The sequence below is a fragment of the Nycticebus coucang genome, chromosome 9, assembly GCF_027406575.1.
Source record: "Nycticebus coucang isolate mNycCou1 chromosome 9, mNycCou1.pri, whole genome shotgun sequence".
Classification (NCBI taxonomy): domain Eukaryota; kingdom Metazoa; phylum Chordata; class Mammalia; order Primates; family Lorisidae; genus Nycticebus; species Nycticebus coucang.
The window spans coordinates 114308836-114328839 of record NC_069788.1 but is presented as its reverse complement, the minus strand read 5'-3'; the positions used below and the strand labels follow the sequence as shown (position 1 = coordinate 114328839).

The 20004-nt window shown below is 42.0% G+C and overlaps 1 protein-coding gene across 14 annotated transcripts in view; it reads left to right on the top strand.

Annotated features, from left to right (window-relative positions):
* Window positions 1–4408: 4408 nt before the first annotated feature.
* The window catches only part of SIPA1L1 (signal induced proliferation associated 1 like 1), a 434009-nt gene continuing 418413 nt past the window's right edge, over window positions 4409–20004 (top strand). For 7 of the 14 annotated variants that reach the window (XM_053601214.1, XM_053601215.1, XM_053601210.1 and 4 more), the window contains exon 1: window positions 4416–5148. The gene's annotated coding sequence lies outside the window, so the exon portion shown is untranslated. Of the gene's footprint in view, window positions 5149–5275; window positions 5499–20004 lie in introns of those variants that run through there. The other 7 variants (XM_053601212.1, XM_053601207.1, XM_053601221.1 and 4 more) reach the window with 4 other exon arrangements.

Genomic DNA, 20004 nt, shown 5'->3' with positions numbered 1-20004 from the left:
GTGGGAAGTCCCAGAAAGTTTCTGAGCAGATAAGTGACATGAGCGCCTTACTTATGCTTCTTACTTTGGATCCTGTGTGTAGAACAAATTATTGGGGGAAATGGGCAGAAGTAGGGAAACCAGCAGGGAGACTTATGACAATTCCAGTGAGAAATGGTTTGAATCACAGAGGTAGTTTTGTAGTGGGTGGACAGTGATTGGATTCTGCTCATATTTTGAAGAAGGGACCAACAGAATTTGCTGATGATTTGGCTGTGAGAGAAACAGAGCTATCAAGGATGACTTCAAGACTTCATGACTTCTGAACAAAACCTCTGAATCTCAGGGTGCCCAGCAGTCAGTGTATAGATGGTATTTAAAGCCATCAAATTGGTGAAATCATCATGGAGTGAGAAGAGACCATGAGGAGACGTCCAAAGACTGAGTCTGGAGCCTCCTGTGTTTCAAGGTTAAAGTCTGAAAAGATGAGAAAGGTAGAAGAATCATGATAGCCTTTCTCCCCAGAACCCAAGTGAAGAAAGTGTTTCAAAGGCTAGCATGAGCAACCTCTCCCTGCTGCTGGGGGGTCCAGCCGTCCAGCCAAATAAGGATGGAAACTGAGCACTGAATTTAGCAAGAAGGCAGTCACTGATGAGACCTGTGGGGGTCTCATCACTCTAATTGGAGTAGTGGGGGTGAAAGGCTGCTCAGAACAGATTCAAGGGAATGGAAGGAGAGGAACTGAAAATAAGGCGGAAGAGCCTTTTGAAGACTCCAGCTGTGAAGTGAATCTAGGAAACATTTTATTTTTTACTATGGAAGATATTATAAGCATGCTTGTAAGCCCTTAGAAGTGATTCAGTAGAGAGGGAAAATTTGCTGATACAAGACATCATTTGTACTGGGGACAATTGCTGAATCAATGTCCCTGTGTTAGAGACAATGGGACTAGTACAGAAATGGGGAGAGGTTAATCTTGGTTGAGAGCATGAGTGTTCAACTCAGGTGACAGGAAGGACAGAAGTTTATGCAGACAGAGGCAGGTAGGCTGGCAGACGGAGTGGTATGGAGAGAGTGTGTGTTCACTCTCTGGTTGCTCCCATTTTACCAACAAAAGAAGAAATAAGGCCATCAGCCAAGGGTCTGATGAAAGAGGAAAAGGTGTGAAACAGTTCTGTAAAGAGGAGAGTGGACAGGGAAGTGTAGTAACTTTGCTATTAATTGATTAACACAGAATGTTAATGGGTTATAAAGTAGTTGGTGTTTCAAATTTGTAATAAATACTATGACATGAATGAGAAGAATGGGTGTGTCTGAAGAAATCCAGTATCAGATAGAGTTATATCAATAGAGCTAAAACAATAAAACCCTAACATTTAAACAACATCGGATATCATTTATCTTAGATAATTTTGAGGGAACTTTGGACCTTTTTAATGCCCTGTAAATTAGTTAGCAATGCCTATAGATACATAGCCAATAACATGATGCTCTGAACTCATTGATAATGGGCCAGATAAATCAGATTTTGACTGTAAAACATGCAAATGTGAATTAGTATTTGTAACATTAAAAAATATATAAAATTTCCTCACGTAATAGGCCTCAATGTCCAAACTCATTCTGTATTTTTATGTATTAGAGTGTTCTGTTGAGTAGAAGTAAATATCCAGAGAGAAATGAATTCACTTGCACTCTAATCAACTACCAGCAGCCTATCTGCTAAGACTAATAATATAGTAAATAACTAGAGTCCCAGGGGTCCTCAAACTTTTTAAACAGGGGGCCAGTTCACTGTCCCTCAGACCGTGGGAGGGCCGGACTATGGTTAAAAAAAAAAAACTATGAACAAATTCCTATGCACACTGCACTTATCTTATTTTGAAGTAAAAAAACAAAATGGGAACAAACGCCACCTCATGCGGCCCGCGGGTCGCAGTTTGAGGACCCCTGAACTAACAAATGACCAGATGGTCTCCTTGTCACTAGGAAAGGTTATATATCCTTGGATTTGTAGGGGAAGGTTGAACAGAGATGGGTAGAGAAGCCAGGAGAGGGAGTGGGCTAAAGTGGGTTGAGATCTACTCTGTGCTCGGCCGGGAACTCTCTGTTCCCCTTTCCCTCTTCTGCTGTATTTTGAAACCCCAGGATGGTCAGGATACAGTGGGAGTGCTTGACCCAGATAATGTGTAGTTGGAAACTCAGCTTTGGTGGATTTCATTTATCTCCTTCAGAAACTGGGATAAAAGTTCAGCTAGCAGTGAGAAGTAAACAGTAGCCCAGGGTCTTGAAAGAGCAGCTTTAGATTCCTGGGACAATTTCTACTATTCTATTATGCCTAAGATTAGGGACATTATCTTGTAATTTGAGGCCTGTCTCAATAACAGGGAAGTTATCTTTGTAACATGAGGCCAACACCCATCTCTTGAGCATCATAAGAAGTAATGAAGAAAGCTAATAGATTTGGCTAGCACTTGAGTTAATTCTTTCAAATGGCTATCTGAGAGTCATAAAACAAGTGGCCCTAAAATTATACTGTGGACACAGATTGGCAGCCATCCTTTAAGGGTAAAACTATGTTTAAAGCTAAACCAGAACAAATGAGCCACAACTGATTTATAATACATTGCTGTGATGAAAGATGGTTCCTTAGCACAGATTCTTAAGATTGATGACTATGTTCCATTATGTTTCTTTGTAAAAATGTTATATCAAACGTACCAGCCTATCAATTGCAAGCTCTTCCTTGCTTCCCTCCCTTCCTCTCCTTTCCCTTCTTATAGCCATTTTTGGAGTATGGATATATTTAGTTTGGGTATTTGGCTTGAATAAGCATATTTATTAAATAACAAGGAATCTGTTTTGAGTTAGTGTAAAAACAAATCATGAACAATGGATTCCCTTTGGAATTACTGTAACATGGTCAATAATTTTTTTGTCTTTATAGCTGAGACAAGAGAACCTAAAATAAAATTGTCAACATGTAGTTAAACTTTGTAAAACTGACCTACTATAAAATGAAAGACTCATTTTTCTTCTTGTTTGATGTAAGAGGATGTCATTTATTGGAACTTTTTATAGGTCTAGGAAATATAGAATTTTCCTTTTTTTTTATTCCATTACTGCTGTAGGAACTATAGAATTTTAAAGTTGTAATAACCCAGTGTGAGCCACACCCTCTTTTACAAATGAAGAATCAGAGATTAACTTTTCAAGGACATTCAATTATTAGTGGCACAGAAGAACTTAAATTGTGTAGTGCTTCTTACCATTGCATCACCTTAGGTTTCTAATATAAAAAAAGTCACTGACATAGGATTTGAGGTTGGAATTATACGCTTATATTCAGGCTTTAGCTTTCTTTTTCTGTGGGAGTGGGTTAAATAATGGTTCTTCATGTTAATGTATAAGAATTCAAAAAATTGAGACATAATTCACAAACCATAGGATCTATTTTACTCATCCATTTTGAAATCCGAAGTTTAAGCTTAAGTTCTACTCACAGTATCCTATCCATTTTACAAACAAAATGCCGTGTGCCTTCCCCCGCACCAGGGTGAATAGGGTTTTTATCAGACAAAGATAGAGAACGGAGGGGAGTATAACCCCTGATAAAGATGTGGTGTGAATAGAAATGTAGTTTAACAAAGTCAAAAGCTGGACTTGGAGCAGACACTTTTTCCTAAGCCTAAGTACTCTCCAGGGTAGGAGAAAGTGCAAGTACTCACGGACTTTTGCATTCACTTAAAAAAAAAAAAAAAGACATTAAGCTAATACCTACTACGTACCAAGCCTATGGAAGTGCTGAGAATAGGGAAATGACTAAGCCAGATCCTCAAGAAGCCCTGCCTGGTGGGGTCTAGGTGTGGGGTGGGGTGCGAGGGTGGTGATGGAAGGAGGAGGGAGGGAGCATACGGCGTGGGGGTAGAGAGGAGGGGAGAGATTAAAAATTTAGGGGTACAGATATGCGCTGGTTTCTATGGTAGAAATCTGCCCTACCTCTTAAAACTTAGGCTCATTTGCCAAATTTGGTCAGATATCATGATGCTGGTCTTCTGGAGCTGCCCTGTCAAATATGTTTGACAATCCTCCTGCTACCACCCCCTGTTTCCCCACCTCTAGGGTGTCGGCCTGGGAAGGGCGCCGGATGGAAGCTGTACCCACGTTTGCTGCCTCTGCTCTCCACAGGAAACAGGAATCCAGGGCTTTGCCGTCGTTATAGCAACCAGGAGTTCTGTGGTCCTCCACCCTCCTAGACTGCGTCTACTTCCCCCGCCCGCAGAGCCGCGCTGCCGCTCCTATCGCGAGACTTGCGCCCAGCGCGGAGCCGCTCCGCGGTGATCTCACCCGAGACTTGGGGGAGGGAGGAGTGAAGGAGGGGAAGGAATGGGGCGGGGAGGGGAAGGGCTAGCGCGGCGCCGCTGCTGCCGGCAACTTTGTGAGCGAGTTCAGTGCGTGCGTGAGCGAGTGATCGAAAAGTCAGTGTGGCGCCGAGTACCCTGGAGGAGAGTCCCCGGGGAGGGCCAGGTCTGGGTCCCAAGGCCGTCCTCCCTAAGCCACTCCATCTCCTCTCTCCTCTGTGGCTTCCTCCCCATTTCCTCCCCCCACCGGTCCTCCCGAGCCTTCCCGCCGCCGACCGCAGTTACCTGTCCCCTCCCCCACTCGGCACGCACCTCCCTTTCCCCCCTCCCCCGGCGCCCTCCCTGGGCCTTCAGACCCTGGACCCCCTGCCACCCCGCGCTTGTTTCCTGCGTTGGCCACCCACTCCGCTCTTTCTCTTGGAGGCAGGCGGGCGGGATGGGGGGCGTTGAGCATCGGGGGCGGCTCGAGCCGGGGGTCCGGGCGCCTAGACAATAGTTGATGCCCGAGGACTGTGCACTCCGTCTTCCACGCCTCTAGGAGCTCAGCCCCAGCAGGCTACTTGCCAGCCTGCATTCCGGGTCCCCCTTGGAGCCAGGCTTGGGACGTGGGCTGATTCCGCCTCCGCCTCCCTTGGGCCCCCCTCTCCTCAGCGCTCGCCCCGGCCCGGCCTCGCCGCCTGCCGTTCTTCGCAGACGAGGCGGCGAGTGAGCGCGCGCCGACGGTCTACGCGGTTTCTCTTTCTCCCCAGGGAGAGCGCGCGGCGGACGCGCCGGGACGCGCGGCTGCACTGGGAGGTCGGGCTGAGCGGTAAGTGGCCCCAGCGTTCCGGGTCTTGGCGGGGGAGTTGGGGTGTAGGACTGCTGACAGACTCATGCCTTTCTGCCGGTTGCTGCGTCTTGGGCCTGGGGCAGGATACGGGGAGACCGGTTAAAGTTTGATTTCCGATTTGGTGGCGTGCATCTAGCGCAGCCGGGCGGGGGCGAGTCTCGGCTCCACCGCGCCAGGCGCGCGCGCGCGCGCACCTCGGAATCTGAATCTGCAGAACTACCCCGCGGGCACCTCGGCGAGAGGCCGGGAGACCGGCGTCCCTGTCCGGGGCTGCACCCTCTCTGCAGCTCTCGTCTCCACCGGGCGACCTTTCCGCATCAGTCACCTGGGTGAGCTCTTTGCAGGCTGTGCTGGAGGGGACAGGCCGAGTGTTTGATTGTGGGAAAGGGAGGAGAGCAGTTCGCTGCCGGAGGGTGCGTAATTTCTCCTTGGAGGTCTGCGGGGGAGTGAAGATTCGGGGATGCTCTAACTTGCTTTCCTTGGAGCACGTACACCTCAAGAGGGCTGGGGGAGGCGTGAGGGTGTTGCGGAAAGAACTTTTCTTCCTTCGCCCCATCTGTTTCCAACTTCTCTCCTGTCCTTAAAGGAAATTCCCGAGGCTCTTAAATCGCTCCACGGCATTTCTAGGTGGACAAATAATCGTGTGGGGCAGGTTGAAATTTCATCGGGGTTCACCACTTGAGAAATAGATACGGGGAAGGCTCACATTCAAGGAAGATGTTGTTTAAACTGAACGTTTGGCATTCATTTTCTAAGGGAAACGTTTGGGATTGATGGCTCCTAGACTACTACATTTACCTTAATAGATTTTATTTTTCGTAACAAGTAGTTTAGAGGCAGCATTCCCTGAAATTCATACTACCTGGTAAACGATTATGTTTCTAAACTGGAGCCAGTGTTGCGATGCAAATTTCAGAGTAAAGGATCGGCTTTCATCAGGTTCCAGGTCTGTCTGGATGAACTGGGGTTGGCGTTTCCTCTATTAAAGCAAACCTTTCATGTTGAAACTCTGACTCAGACTCTTAAAGCCATTGTTTTTATGCTGGTACTCTGTGGGAGTTGAGTGTCAACTTTCTCTTGTTTTATTACATATTCTTCCAAGGTAAAGATTCTCTGAATCTTTTAGTCAAGTATAAGATTAAGTTCTACAGAATCGCTTCCTGCAGCCAGCTGAGTAACAGTATTTACTTTCTCTATATAATCCTGTTTTGAGGACTTGACTTTCACCTTCCTCCTTTTAATTTTTTGAAAGCTCCAATTAAGCTACTTTTACAAGGATGAAAAAAGATGATGAGATAATGTAGCACAGTGTTGTAATAGCAAGAGTAAATAAAGTACAAGTAGATCAGTTTATAGTCACTGATATGTCCCAACTATTAGATGACATCCTAGTTATTATTATTTTTTTTGTTTTGTAGAGACAGAGTCTCACTGTACCACCCTCGGGTAGAGTGCCGTGGCGTCACACAGCTCACAGCAACCTCTAACTCTCGGGCTTACGCGATTCTCTTGCCTCAGCCTCCCGAGCAGCTGGGACTACAGGCGCCCGCCACAACGCCCGGCTATTTTTTTGTTGCAGTTTGGCCGGGGCTGGGTTTGAACCCGCCACCCTCGGCATATGGGGCTGGCGCCCTACTCACTGAGCCACAGGCGCCGCCCGACATCCTAGTTATTAACTAGAATATTAATATTAAAATGTTTTTCCTGTGGAATACATTATACTAAGGCATTAACAACAGTGCGTTTAAAAATGACTTGAGTGATGGTTTGCTCATAAATAGAGGAAAATAATAGATTTTATGTTTCTGACATAAATAATAGATTTTATGTTTCTGTTTTTTTGGTGTCTATGTGTGTGTCTGTGTTTTATTTCTGTTAATGTGAGGGTACAAACAGCCAGGTCACAATGTTTGAATTTGTTAGGTAGAGTCCATCTCACAAGGCAACTAATTTCCTTATCTTGTGATAAGACAGCTAATTTTCTTATCTTGTGAATGCTTAAGTAAAGGACTCTTGAATTTTGACTGTCATTAGATCTCTCCAGTTGACTGAGAGAACAAGTTTGGCAAGTGGCTCAAGACTGTCAGTAGGTGTTGCTGTTGTGAGCTTCTCTGCAGTTCCTGGTTCTGCTCCTGGAGTTTTAATTACTATTCAGTTACAGTGAACTTTTTAGATCTGAAGTGTCCGGCAGTAATAGTTATAATTTTATTATGGGATTGTATGGCAAGGTTAGCTTGAATTCTTGGCAATAATTCAAAAGCACTTCTCTGAAATTTTATATAGAGATTTATACTCTTCTTTTGACTATCCTTTAATTATTGTGTTCTAGTTTTTGTGTTTGCTTTGTTTTTGCTTTAAGTGTGCAGTTTTGGTGTAGTGCCCCCACCTTGATTTTTTTAGCAACTTTTAAAAAACATTTAGTAATGTTATCGAAGTAATCAATTGAAGATTGCTTGAGATTACCAGTTTTGTCGACATTGAGGGATCTTAGTTGGCTGAGTTGAGATGTGTATTTATGTTCTATCTTAAGTTGCAGTAGTAATTTTTTAATAAATGCTTTTTTTTTTCTTCCAGTTTTTGGCCGGGGCTGGGTTTGAACCCGCCACCTCCGGCATATGGGGCTGGCACCCTACTCCTTTGAGCTGGTGCTGCCCCTAAATGCCTTTTAAAAAAAAAAAAAATTTCTCAGCTGTGAACTAGGATCATGGGAGAGTGAAATGGTTTAAGAGTACAGATTCCCTGAATCTGTCCAGTTTAGTGGGACGTTTGTAGCAATTAATGTTAACGTGATTATATGCCTCGTATCAGTCCTCACCGTTGCATTACCATTTTTGTCAGTCCATAAGAAGCATGCATATCCGAAGATTTTCAGGTGACATCTCAGATTTGAGCCTTTTAGTTCACTGTCCAAATTGGACTTTCTCTGGGGAAGTTCAGTAGACTCATCCTCAGGATAAAGAGCTAGAACTCCGGAAAAGCATCTTCCTTCTTCCTTTTGGCTCACATCTCCAAATAAATTCAGAAAACAAATTTCCACACCTCTAGCAGCCCTGTATTCCTAACGTCTTGAATCTGTGGGAGTCGAGGAGTATTGAGAGCTGCTATCTGAAAGGTTTATTCTTGGTTTCTGTGATTCCAATCCTGAGCACAAGAGTGTTTCTGGCCTCTTGGGACACTCCGTGTAGCCATTTGCAATAATACCTAGTTTGGAGTTATAAGACCTGGCTTCCTCAATAAAGATTTTGCATAGCAATTATTTTTGAATTTTAACTTATAAATTTTGAAATAGTGTAGCCCAGTATTTGTCCTCAGAAAGTCTGGGTTTCAAATAACTGCTCTGCGATTTTCTGTGTATAAGAGCTTAAAAAATAATTGAATCACTCTCTGAATTCGCTGTTTTTTGCTGCAGAGATGGTCAGAAAACTTCACAGCTTTGTCACAAAAAAATTAATGAGTATATGTATGAAAGTAGTGTATATACCATTAAGTCTTATTTACAGTTTCACTTTCTTACTTTTTCATAGATTTCCTGGATTGTTGGAGCTAGATGGGATTTTGAGCATAAATCACTTGGCCTACCTTCCCCAATTTGTAGATGAGGAAACTAAGACCGGGAAAATTGAAGTGACTTGTTTAAGGTTTTGGAACTAGTTGATGACCAGTCAGTGACTGGAAGGCAGGTTTCCATGTTTTAACTGTATTCTTTTGTTATCTGTATTTTTTATTTTTCTATCCTACAGTCACTCATGATAAAATTTGTTCACTACTTTTTTCCCCCTCCACTTTAGTGTTCAATGTTTATTAAATGACTAAAATGAGGAGAAGCCAAACTTAAGGAAACAAACATCTGTAGTAAGGTTGAGGAGCTATGAAAACAATATTGATGTAGTGTTGGCAACCAAATTTTGGAGTTACTCACATTACAAAGTTATGGAAAAAGAAATTCTGAGTTAAAGTTTCTACGTGGTAGAGCCTATAAGCTTTTTTAAAAGAAATCTTTATTAATACGTATGAAATATATTTGTATGTTCCTTGGGAAAGCCAAACTCAATTTATTCTTGTTCCCATTTTTCTTCCCTTTTTAATCTCCACTTTTTTTTTTTTTTTGAGACAGAGTCACACTTTGTTACCTCCTTGGTAGAGTGCCGTGGCGTTCACAGCCCACAGCAACCTCCAACTCTTGGGCTTAAGCAATTCTTTTGCCTCAGCCTCTCAAGTAGTTGGGACTACAGGCGCCCACCAGAATGCCCAGCTATTTTGTTGTTGTTGTAGTTGTCATTGTTGTTTAGCAGGCCCGGGCTGGGTTGAAACCCGCCATCTCTGGTGTATGTGGCTGATGCCCTAACCACTGAGCGACAGGTGCTGAGCCCTTTTTAATCTCTTTTGCAAAAGAAAAAGTTGTACTTTCTGTGCTTATGGAACAATGGCCTATTAAATTTTAGATCTTTTCCCTCAGTGACATATGAGGGTTATCCGGGATTAGGGGCTGGGGAGTCAGGTGCGATATAAAACAGGACATAAAGAGGAAAATGCAGGAACTTCCCTTGAAAATGGGACTGATTTTTTTTTTTTTTTTTTTTGAGACAGTCTCTCTTTATCACCCTCGGTAAAGTGCCATGGCATCACAGCTCACAGTAACCTCCAACTCCTGGGTTTAGGTGATTCTCTTGCCTCAGCCTCCTGAGTAGCTGGGACTACAGGTGCCTGACACAATGCCCAGCTATTTCTTTGTTGCAGTTTGGCTGGGGCTGGGTTTGAACCCACCACCCTCGGTATGTGGGGCCGACGCCCTACTCACTGAGCCACAGGCGCTGCCCGAAAATGGGACTGATTTTTATTGATTCCCCTCTACCTTCCACTGGAGTAATCTGAGCTAAGAGAAAAGGAACATCCCTGCCAGTTGTGTGGCTACTCTTTAGGTGATGGGTGCTCCTTCCTAGGAGGGGTAAATATCAGAGTATTCTTTCAGCACTCACACAGAAGTCTGGGTCTTGTTCTGTCCATGGGACTCTGTGAAACACTGGTGTTTCACTATCACTTGAGATTGGCAATCCAACCTTTTATCCACTTAACTGACACTTTTTTGGTGTGGGAAATAAATTGGCTGCAACTTGATTTTTGTTTTTAGTTTGTTTCTGTGCTAAGGTAATTAAAAACAAAATCCATTTGCTTAAATCCCTTTGTTTTTCAGAGGTTTTATAAGTTAATTATTCTTAGACGATAACTTCTTTATTCTTTTTTTTTCTTATGTAATTTTTGGCCAGGGCTGGGTTTGAACCCGCCACCTCTGGCATATGGGACCGGTGCCCTACTCCTTGAGCCACAGGCGCCGCCAACTTCTTTATTCTTTTGGTAGGTTTTTGATGAGCTCTGGAGTTAGTCAGGGAAGCATGAAGAGATTCCTTCATGTCTGGATCTCTTAAAACAGGTGATTTGAGTGAAGGACAGAATATGTGATGAGCTTCGTGATTGTCAAAAAGTTTGAAAAACCGTCAGGGTAGATCTTTCAAGGGTAGGGAAACATTTGCCAGTGCACATCCATTTTCACCTTTTATTCTAGCCTAAAGAGAGTAAGATAACCCTGTTTGCAAAGAGAACATGAGTGTTTTCTGAAAGTTTGAGAGCAGTGTTTTTCAATCTTTTTTATCTCATGGCACACTTGAAACAATAATTAAACTTCTACAGCGCACTTAAATTATGTTGATCAAAACGAGAGTAAAACTTCTTTCAAAAAGAATTTAATGATCTTTAAAAATTTTCGTAGTACAGCTAAGATCCTCTCAAGGCATACCAGTTGAAAATTGCTGGTCTGGGGTGATGACACCAGAATGACACAGAGGGATGTCAGGGGTTTCTTTAGTTGGACCTTAGTAACAGTGTGTTGGGGGGTGTGCCACAAAGTCAGAAGAAGCCATTTCTCTTTACCTGTGGAGGTCTGAGATGAGAATTTTCAGCCTGTAGATTTCTAATTTGTTGCTTATTATGTTTACACTGAGTTCTCCCTCTAATTAGGATTGTAGGATGTCTAACTTTAAATTGTGGGAAACGGGCAATTACATAATGTTAGATTTCCCTTTTTTCAATTCAGGAAAGGCAGGAAAATGTCCAAGGCTTATTGGACACTGGCATGAGGAAGGAGAGTTGAAGGATCATGCAAACAGGGGTTACTCAAAGGCAACTTGAGCAGATAGGTCAGCCAGTGTTGCTTCGGTTGAGTTCCTTTTCTCCTTTCTCCTTCCCCAGGACAGGTCTAGGTTAAATGAATTTCACAGACTTGCAAGTTTATTTTGGTTATTCCTCTTTCTACTTTTTCCATAAAGCCTTTACCAAAGCTATGAACAGATATAGTCATTGATTTTTTTTTTTTTTTGTGGTTCAGTGTCTTGTTTCCTTTTATAATGAGTTCTGAATTCCTGAGTAGAAAGTTATTGAGAAATACAAGCAAAGGACTATGTGCTGAATGATCATGTTCCTGCCGTCGAGACTTTACTGTGAGCCTGGTGAGGTGACTCACCCCTGTAATTCCAGCACTCTGGGAAGCTGAGGCAGGTGGATAGCCTGAGCTCAGGAGTTCAAGACCAGCCTGAGCAAAGTGAGTTCCCATCTCTACTAAAAGTAGAAAAAATAGCAGTGAATAGTGGCACAAGCCTATAGTCCCAGCTACTTGGGAGGCTGAGGCAAGAGGATTGCTCAAGCCCAAGTGTTGGAGGATGCTGTGAGCTGTGATATCCTGGCACTCTACCCAGGGCACAGAGTGAGACTGTCTCAAAAAAAAAAAAAGTTTACTGTGATCATTGTCTTTATTTTGGCCCTTATATTATCTGTCTGTAATTAATTTTCTTAATATTCTGACTTACATATCTAAATAGGAATTCTAACTTGCTGTATTGTGCTCTTTGCCTTTCTTCTAATAGTCTCTAGTGCCCAGAATTGATCAACCATTTGTTTTTACAAGTTTCTTTTTGGTTGATATTCTCAGAGAAGCAGCTGACAACTGGTATCCCATGCCTTGAAGAAGAGACATTCTACTTTTTAGGGAGCCTATAAGATACAGAAGTATAAATTAGCAGGATGTTCCGAAATTTTCACCAACTCTCTTGCTTCACTTGTGTGTACTTAGGAGGAAAATGGCAAGTCAGTATTTTCTCATATTAATATAAGAAGCACAGTGCTGTGACTCTCTGAATCATACTGCTTGTCTTTTGAAGACTTGTTAAAAGCACATGTTTTTACCCTGGAAGTGAGAGTTAGTGTATAGTTAGTGACCACTTCCCCGGTCATTCTTAAGGCTGCTCCACTGGAGGCTTCAGAAGGTTCTGCCAGTATGCTTTGCCAGAGTTCCAACTTCTTTCGTTTTTTGAGCCTCAAGCTGTTGCCCTGGTTAGAGTGCTGTGGCATCACAGCTCACAGCAACCTCCAACTCCTGGGCTTAAATGATTCGCTTGCCTCAGCCTCCCAAGTAGGTGGGACTACAGGCGCCCACCACAAGGTCCGGCTATTTTTTGGTTGTAGTTATCATTGTTGTTTGGCAGGCCCAGGCTGGATTTGAACCTGCCAGCTCTGATGTATATGGCCGGCGCCTTAGCCACTTGAGCTACAGGTGCCGAGCCCAGAGTTCCAATTTCTTGGTAGCTGGGTATTTGACATGTAGAGAGAGTGCTGCATGGGATAGCGCCTGTGGCTCAAAGGAGTAGGGCACTGGCCCCATATACCTGAGGTGGTGGGTTCAAACCCGGCTCTAGGCCAAAAACTGCAAAAAAAAAAAAAAAAAAGATTTGAGAGTGCTCTGTGTGTGTGTGTCTGTGTGTTTGTAGTGGGGGTGGTGTTCAGTTTGACTCCAAGTTCTTTAGCTTAAAGAGACCCTTTAGGAGCCTGGATGTGGTTCCTAACCCTTAACTCTTTTCTCATTTGAGAAATGCCTGTGGTTCTTCAAAGAATCACAGAGTTTTATTTTTTAATTAGGATCTTAGTGGTGAGCTTTTGTAATTGGAAGTGAGGTATACTAATCACGTTAGAAAATGATGTTTTGGTAGATAAATGGTAGGTAGAGGATTCTCAGAAAAGGCTTCAAGGACCTCAGCCTAATAATTGCTTTTGGTGGGATTGTTCTAAAGGTCATTTTCAAGGTGGTGTTTGAAAATAGTGTTTTCTTCAGTGGTGTGTTGGGTTTTCAGAGGGTAGAGAAGGTGCAGAATCACAAAGGAAACCTGGGGCTTTGCTCGTGGGGAGTTTTCTACGGACAGAGGTAGCTGGGAGATGTGAAGAAGCTCAGTAGGTGATTCCCTTAGGCTTCTTCCTACCCAGTTGAAAACGCAGTGGTTTTTACATAATTCTTTGCTTGGGAATAAGGTAAGTAAATATTAGGCTCAAACCAGAAAGCAGCAGACTGGGGTCTATGGAAACTTCGTTTTGGATGGGCGAAAGGAAAGCCTCGGAATCCTCTGTGGGGTCCCATTGATGAACAGACAACGTGGAAGAACTCTGGAAATGACTGCCGACAGTTAAAAGGGACAGGTGGCTTGGACTCCCTTCAGTGGAGACAGAACATGTAAATTCAGTCTGGTAACTGTATGTTCATACTTTAAAAACATTACTTTTGGTAAAACATAAAATTGACCATCGTATCCATTTTTAAGTGTTTAGCTTGGTAGTGTTAAGTGTATTCACATTTTGTGAAACACACTCCAGGACTTTTTCATCTCACAGATCTGAAACTTTGTCGTAAGTTTCAACATTAAAAAATTAAAAAAAATTAAAAAAACAACTTGCCTTTCCCCCTTCCCCCCAGCCCCTGGCAGCCACCATTCTACTTTCTGTTTCTAAGAATTTGAGGACTCTAGACACCTCATATACGTGGAATCATACAGAACTTGTGTTTTTGTGACTTGCTTGTTTCACTTAGCATTAATGCCCTCAGAGTTTCTCAGCGTTGTGGCATGCGTCAGAATTTCCTTCTTTTTAAAGGCTGAATAGTGTCCCATTGTATGTGTGTGCCACATTTGGTTTTTCAGTTTTTACCTTGGATGGATGTTTGGGGGTGCTCCCTCTCTTGGCAGTTGTGTGCATTGTTGCCATGAACATGGTGTGCAAGTGTCTCTTTAAGACCCTGCTTTCAGTTCTTTTGGATATTTACCCAGAAGTGAGGCTGCTGTTTAAGATAGAATTTCTACTTCTTTTCTTTTTCTTTTTTCAGACAGATTCTCATTATGGTGCCTTCGGTAGAGTGCTGTGGCGTCACAGCTCACATCAACCTCAAACTCTTGGGCTTAAGTGATTCTCTTGCCTCAGCCTCCCAAGTAGCTGGGACTACAGGCGCCCATGCAGTTGTCATTGTTGTTTAGTAGGCTCTGGCTGGGTTTGAACCTGCCAGCCTGCCAATGTATATGTGGCTGGCGCCCTACCCACTGAGCTACCAGTGCTGTCCTGGTATTTCTATTTTTTGTTTTTTAAGCTTTTGCTGTTTTCCATAGTGGTTGTACCATCTTACAGTTCCATCAGCGGTTCACAAGGGTTGTAACTTTTCTACATCCTTACTAATAATTGTTATTTCTGAGGCTGAGGCGAGTGGATTGCTTGAGCTCAGGAGTTCAAGACCAGCCTGAGCAAGAGCAAGACCCTGTCTCTAAAAAAAAAACAAAAAAACATAGCTGGTTGTTGTCTTGGACGCCTATAGTCCCAACTACTTGGGAGGCTGAGGCAAGAGGACCAATTAAACCTAAGCGTTTGTGGCTGCTGTGAGCTATGATGTTCATACCAAGGGTGACAAAGTGAGACTCTGTCTCAAAACAAATAAACAAACAAACACTGTTATTTCTGGCTTTCTTACAGTAATGAGTGTGAGATGATATTTCATTCTGGTTTTGATTTGTGTTTCTCTGATGATTAATGAAACTGAGCATCTTTTATGTGCTTATTGGCATTTTTATGCCATCTTTAGAGAAATATCCATTCAAGTCCTCTGCCCATTTTAAATTAGGTTGTTTGATTTTTGGTTGTTCAGTCGTTGGAGTTCTTCGTATATTCTGGATATTAACCCCTTATGAGATAATATGATATGCAAATATTTTTTCCCATTCCAGGTTGCCTTTTTACTCCCTTGGTTGTGTCCTTTGATGCACAAAATTTTCAGGTTTGAAATCACACTTGTCTCTTTATACTTTTGTTACCTGTGCTTTTGTTGTTATATCCAAGAACTTATTGCCAAGTCCAATGTCATGAAGCTTTTCCCTGATGTTTTCTAATTTTAGGTTTTACATTTCAGTCTTTAAGCCATTTTAATTTGATTTTTATGTATGGTATAAGGTTCTGTCTTTATTTTTTTACATGCATATATCTCATTTTTCTAATACCGTTTATTGAAGAGACTGTCTGCTCCTTACTGAATGGTCTTGACACCCTTGTCAAAGATCTTTTGACCATACATGCATGAGTTTATTTCTGGACCGTGTATTCTTTGTATATTCCATTGACCTTTCTGTCTTTATGCCAGTACCATACTATTTTGATTACGGTTGCTTTGTAATATGTTTTGCAATCAGGAGTATAAGTGGCACTTACTTTTATTTATTTATTTATTTATTTATTTTTTTAGTGGCACTTACTTTTAAATTATGCTCTTCTAGATGTTGAATAATAAAGAAATGACTTAAAACAATTCCAAGAATTTTTCATTTTTTAGGGGACTAGACACAGTTTATGAGGTAAGATGATTTAAACAGCAGAATATAAGAGGCTGTCAATTGGGAAACAGTGTAGGAAAAGCTGCTTATTGAGCACTTGTGGTTTACAGTGTGCTTTCACAGATACTGTGTCCCGTGGCTTGGGATTCTTCAAAAAGGCATTGGACCCTTGGGTTATCATGAAAATTGGATATTTACCTCACTGAGTATTAATACCCAGCACTGCTGTGTCTCTTGTACCACAGTGATATAGAGAGGTCTTTTTTTTTTTTTTTTTTTGTAGAGACAGAGTTTCACTTTATTGCCCTCGGTAGAGTGCCGTGGTGTCACACGGCTCACAGCAACTTCCAACTCCTGGGCTTAGGCGATTCTCCTGCCTCAGCCTCCCGAGTAGCTGGGACTACAGGCGCCCGCCACAACGCCCGGCTAGATATAGAGAGGTCTTTCAGAAAAGTCTCTAGTAGTAATCTTAACATTTTTCAGCAGAGTCAGTTATGAAAACTGCCACTTGTGATTTTTTTCGCCTTGATAACTGTGTTGCCTTTCCTATTCTAATCCAGTAGTTTCTGATTTCCTGTATCTGCCTGTTGAATAGTAATGGGTCATGTATTTAGATAGAATATTAAGCCACAGCGCTGGTTTATTTTCTGGATTCATGGGAAAAAAAAAAACAAAACCTAGAAAACTAATCTGGCTGGATTGTGTAGGATGAATTGAAGGGGGAGAGTTTGGAGTCAGAACAGCAAAATTTAGTGCCTACGTTAGTAAGTAATCTAGACTATTTAAGATGTATTTTCTCATCTTCCTAGTAAAGACTATTAGGATAATTTTGGTTGGGTGCACTGAAAGGACATTTGGTAGAATTTCCATGGAGGGAGAATGTAGTGTGCTTGGATGTAGTAGGCCTATCATGGACGTATGAATTTGTGTCTGCATGGGTGGGTCTCCAAGGAGTAATTTACTGAATCCCACTGTGTACCAGGGGCTGGTGGCTGCTTCCACTAAACAGAAGCTACACGGTTCCCGCTCTCGTGTAGCTAATACTCTTCTAGTGACTTAAGTGGCCCTTGTTTGTGTTCATTTCCCCTCTTATGGCTGAATTTTTCTTTTAGTCAAAGGCCACCTGTTTTACTTTGATGCAAAACAATTGCAGTTGTTGATTATGAGAATAGTTCTATGTTAAATGTTCTTTATATAGAGAAAGAAGTAAATAGTATACAGCTGCTTTTTGGTTTCCAAGGAGATATGTCTTGGCAAACTTTATTTAATCAAGTGCTAAGGAAAAGAAATAACGGAAACTGGCTATAATGCATTTTGTTAATGTTTGCCTGAGGACCCAGATATGGTTTTTTCAAATCTTGATTTTTTTCCTTGTATTCCCACATCTACTCCAAGAGAATCTAGAAACTTTGTTCTGGGTGATCCTGGATTTTACTATTAATTGTTAGATCTTGGAAGAGTAAAACAACTTTTTTTTTTTTTTTTAACTCTTAACATATGTTTTATTGGTGAAAGAGTACCCCAACATACAAAGAGAAACATAATTACTGAGAAGACAGCAAGCAGTAATTCAGAAGCACCATGCACAATTAAATAACCTTTTGAGGATTATACTATTCCTCCTTAAGAGAGAAGTTAATATAGGTGACCCCCATACAATTACAGTAAAACCTGTATAAGTTGACCACCCAAGGGACTGTAACAAACCGGTCAACATATAGAGGTGGTCAACACAAGGAACTAGGCTTCTCATGGTTTAATTATTTTTTCTGAAGAAAGAGTCAATCTTGACCTGTCTCTTATTATAAACGTAAGTGCAGAAAGCACTCTAAAGGCTGGCCACACCACTCAGCATACCTGGGCATTTTTCTGCAGCAAATGACTTCAACTGCATTATCAGATGCCTGACATCCTCTTCCTTTGGAGTTTCTTCCACAACTTCTACTGAAACGTCATTGGATTCACCACACAAGACTTTCTGGGAGATCTTGTTTTGTAGTTTAAATTTTTCAAGCCAACCACTTGATGCTTGGAAATCTGCCACCCCGAATTCCCGTGCGAATTTCTTTGCCACTTCTCGAATCATCGGCCCAGAGATCCGGGCATTAACTGCCCTCATTTGTTTGAACCAGCTTAATGTGGCTTAACTTCATCCAGGGAAGTTTTCCTCTTTTTCCTCTGTGGGTCTCCACTGTCTTTACTGTATTTCTGTAAGTACTCATGTTTACGTTTTTGGATGTTGCTAACTGTGGTCTTGCTAACACCAAAATGTTTTGCTGTCTTTCTCTGGCTGCTGCTTTCTAGAAAATGTAGAAGATCGACCTTTTCCTTCAATGTCAGCTCTTTGAGTTCTTTCCTTTGGGCCATTATGTCTCAATTAAATACAAAATTTTTCAGTCATTGCAGGATGTACCAGGCCTTCACATCAAAAAGTCTTTCCCAACACATGATAAACAATAGGACTTTAGGCCTGATTTAACATATAGTAATAATACGACATGAAAAAGGAACTTATAGTAAAGAAAAAAATAATACAACTAATGAGCAAAGTTCACAGTTTCTACCTCTTGGTGTAGAGTGAACCGAACTGGTCAAGTTATAGAGGGTAAATTAATATTGTATGTTACACCGTCCAAATAGTCAAGATACAACTTACAGAGGTGGACTTCCATTGAGTTCATGTGGTACATGTCCACTCTACGAACATTACATGAACTGGAGGAGATGGTCAATGTAGGGAGGTGGTCAACTACTGTATTTTCACATATGCAGCAGACTTAACGAAAGAAAAGGAATGATCCACAGCAGCCCAACCATGTTCGTACACGTTCAGCACCACTAACTGGTTAGCCCCCATCCTCCTCCCCGCGGCCGCCACCTGGTCCTCCAGCCGCTTCGTCTCCGCGGGGCCCGAGGCCGCTGTCGCCCCCGCCGGGGCTTCGGGGGCCTGAGCCGGGCACTAAGCGCACAGCCCGGGGCGGAAGCATCGGGCAGCCGGGCAGCTCCCAGGCGCCGCCCACCGGGCAAAACAACTTTTTTGGATCTTCATTTAGTTATTCCTTTGTTCATCTAATACGTCGTCGTCATTCATCTGTTATATACCAAGTAATCTTGTTGTAAAAGGGAGAAAGTTGAAGGTTGAATTCAATTTCCTTTGTGACCTACTATTAAAATTCTGTAAATTTATTATTGTGATTTAATGAGATGTAGAGCCTTTTGTAAATAGTAGAAATGTTTTTGAAAGGATTGAAGAAAGAGAAATTTAAAGTTTTTGTTAAGTCTAAAACATTTTAGTGGGAAAATTCTGGAATGGTGGATAATTTTAGTACTAGTTTTATTCTTTCTAAAAACAATCCACATTTATGTTCAAATCTGAAAGTTTTTCTTTGTAATTTTGGTAGAAGACATTCTGAATCTAACCATTCTGTTGTTACTGGTAGCACCTGAGAAATTTAATCCCTGTTCCAGATGATCGGCATGGGGACATTGTGGGAGATTTAGAAATCTTGTGACTTCTTCTAGGAGCTCATTTCCAAATCTTTTAGGGTCCTGGTCATTTTTGCATGTAATAATGTTGAGATATAATAACATCATGTCCCTGAATGCAGAAATCTGAGTACCAGTACTGAGAGACGGCATTTTCCCATAATGCTGAATATGTAATATTCAGAACACTTAGTGTGATCGATACTTCCTGATTTTATAAAACAATGTTTTCATTTTAATTTATTGTTAGAAATTCAACATAATATTGATTATACATGAAAAAATTCCGTTATGCAAAGTAAAATTTAAGAATTTCTTCCCTCCTGGGTTGTTGGCTGTTGTAAATCTGGTCTCATTATTCTCAAAGAGCACTGGAAAATTTGGTCTAGTCCTGGTTCTACTATATGCTGGTTGTGTGGCTTTGGCTGTTTTTCTTTGATTTACTGATCAACCATATTCATTGAGCACTTTAGAGTAGATGGCAGATACTGTATCCGTGAAGAGCTCTAAGTGAGATGGGAAGTCATGGGAGGATTTTACACACAGGGTTTTGTTCTGACATATTTTTAAAGGGCGAAGTGCTGTTGTTTAAAGAACTGAATGGGGAGGGGTGCAAAGGTGAAAAGAGGAAGATGTTAGAGGTTCCTGGTAATTCCCTGTAGGTGAGATA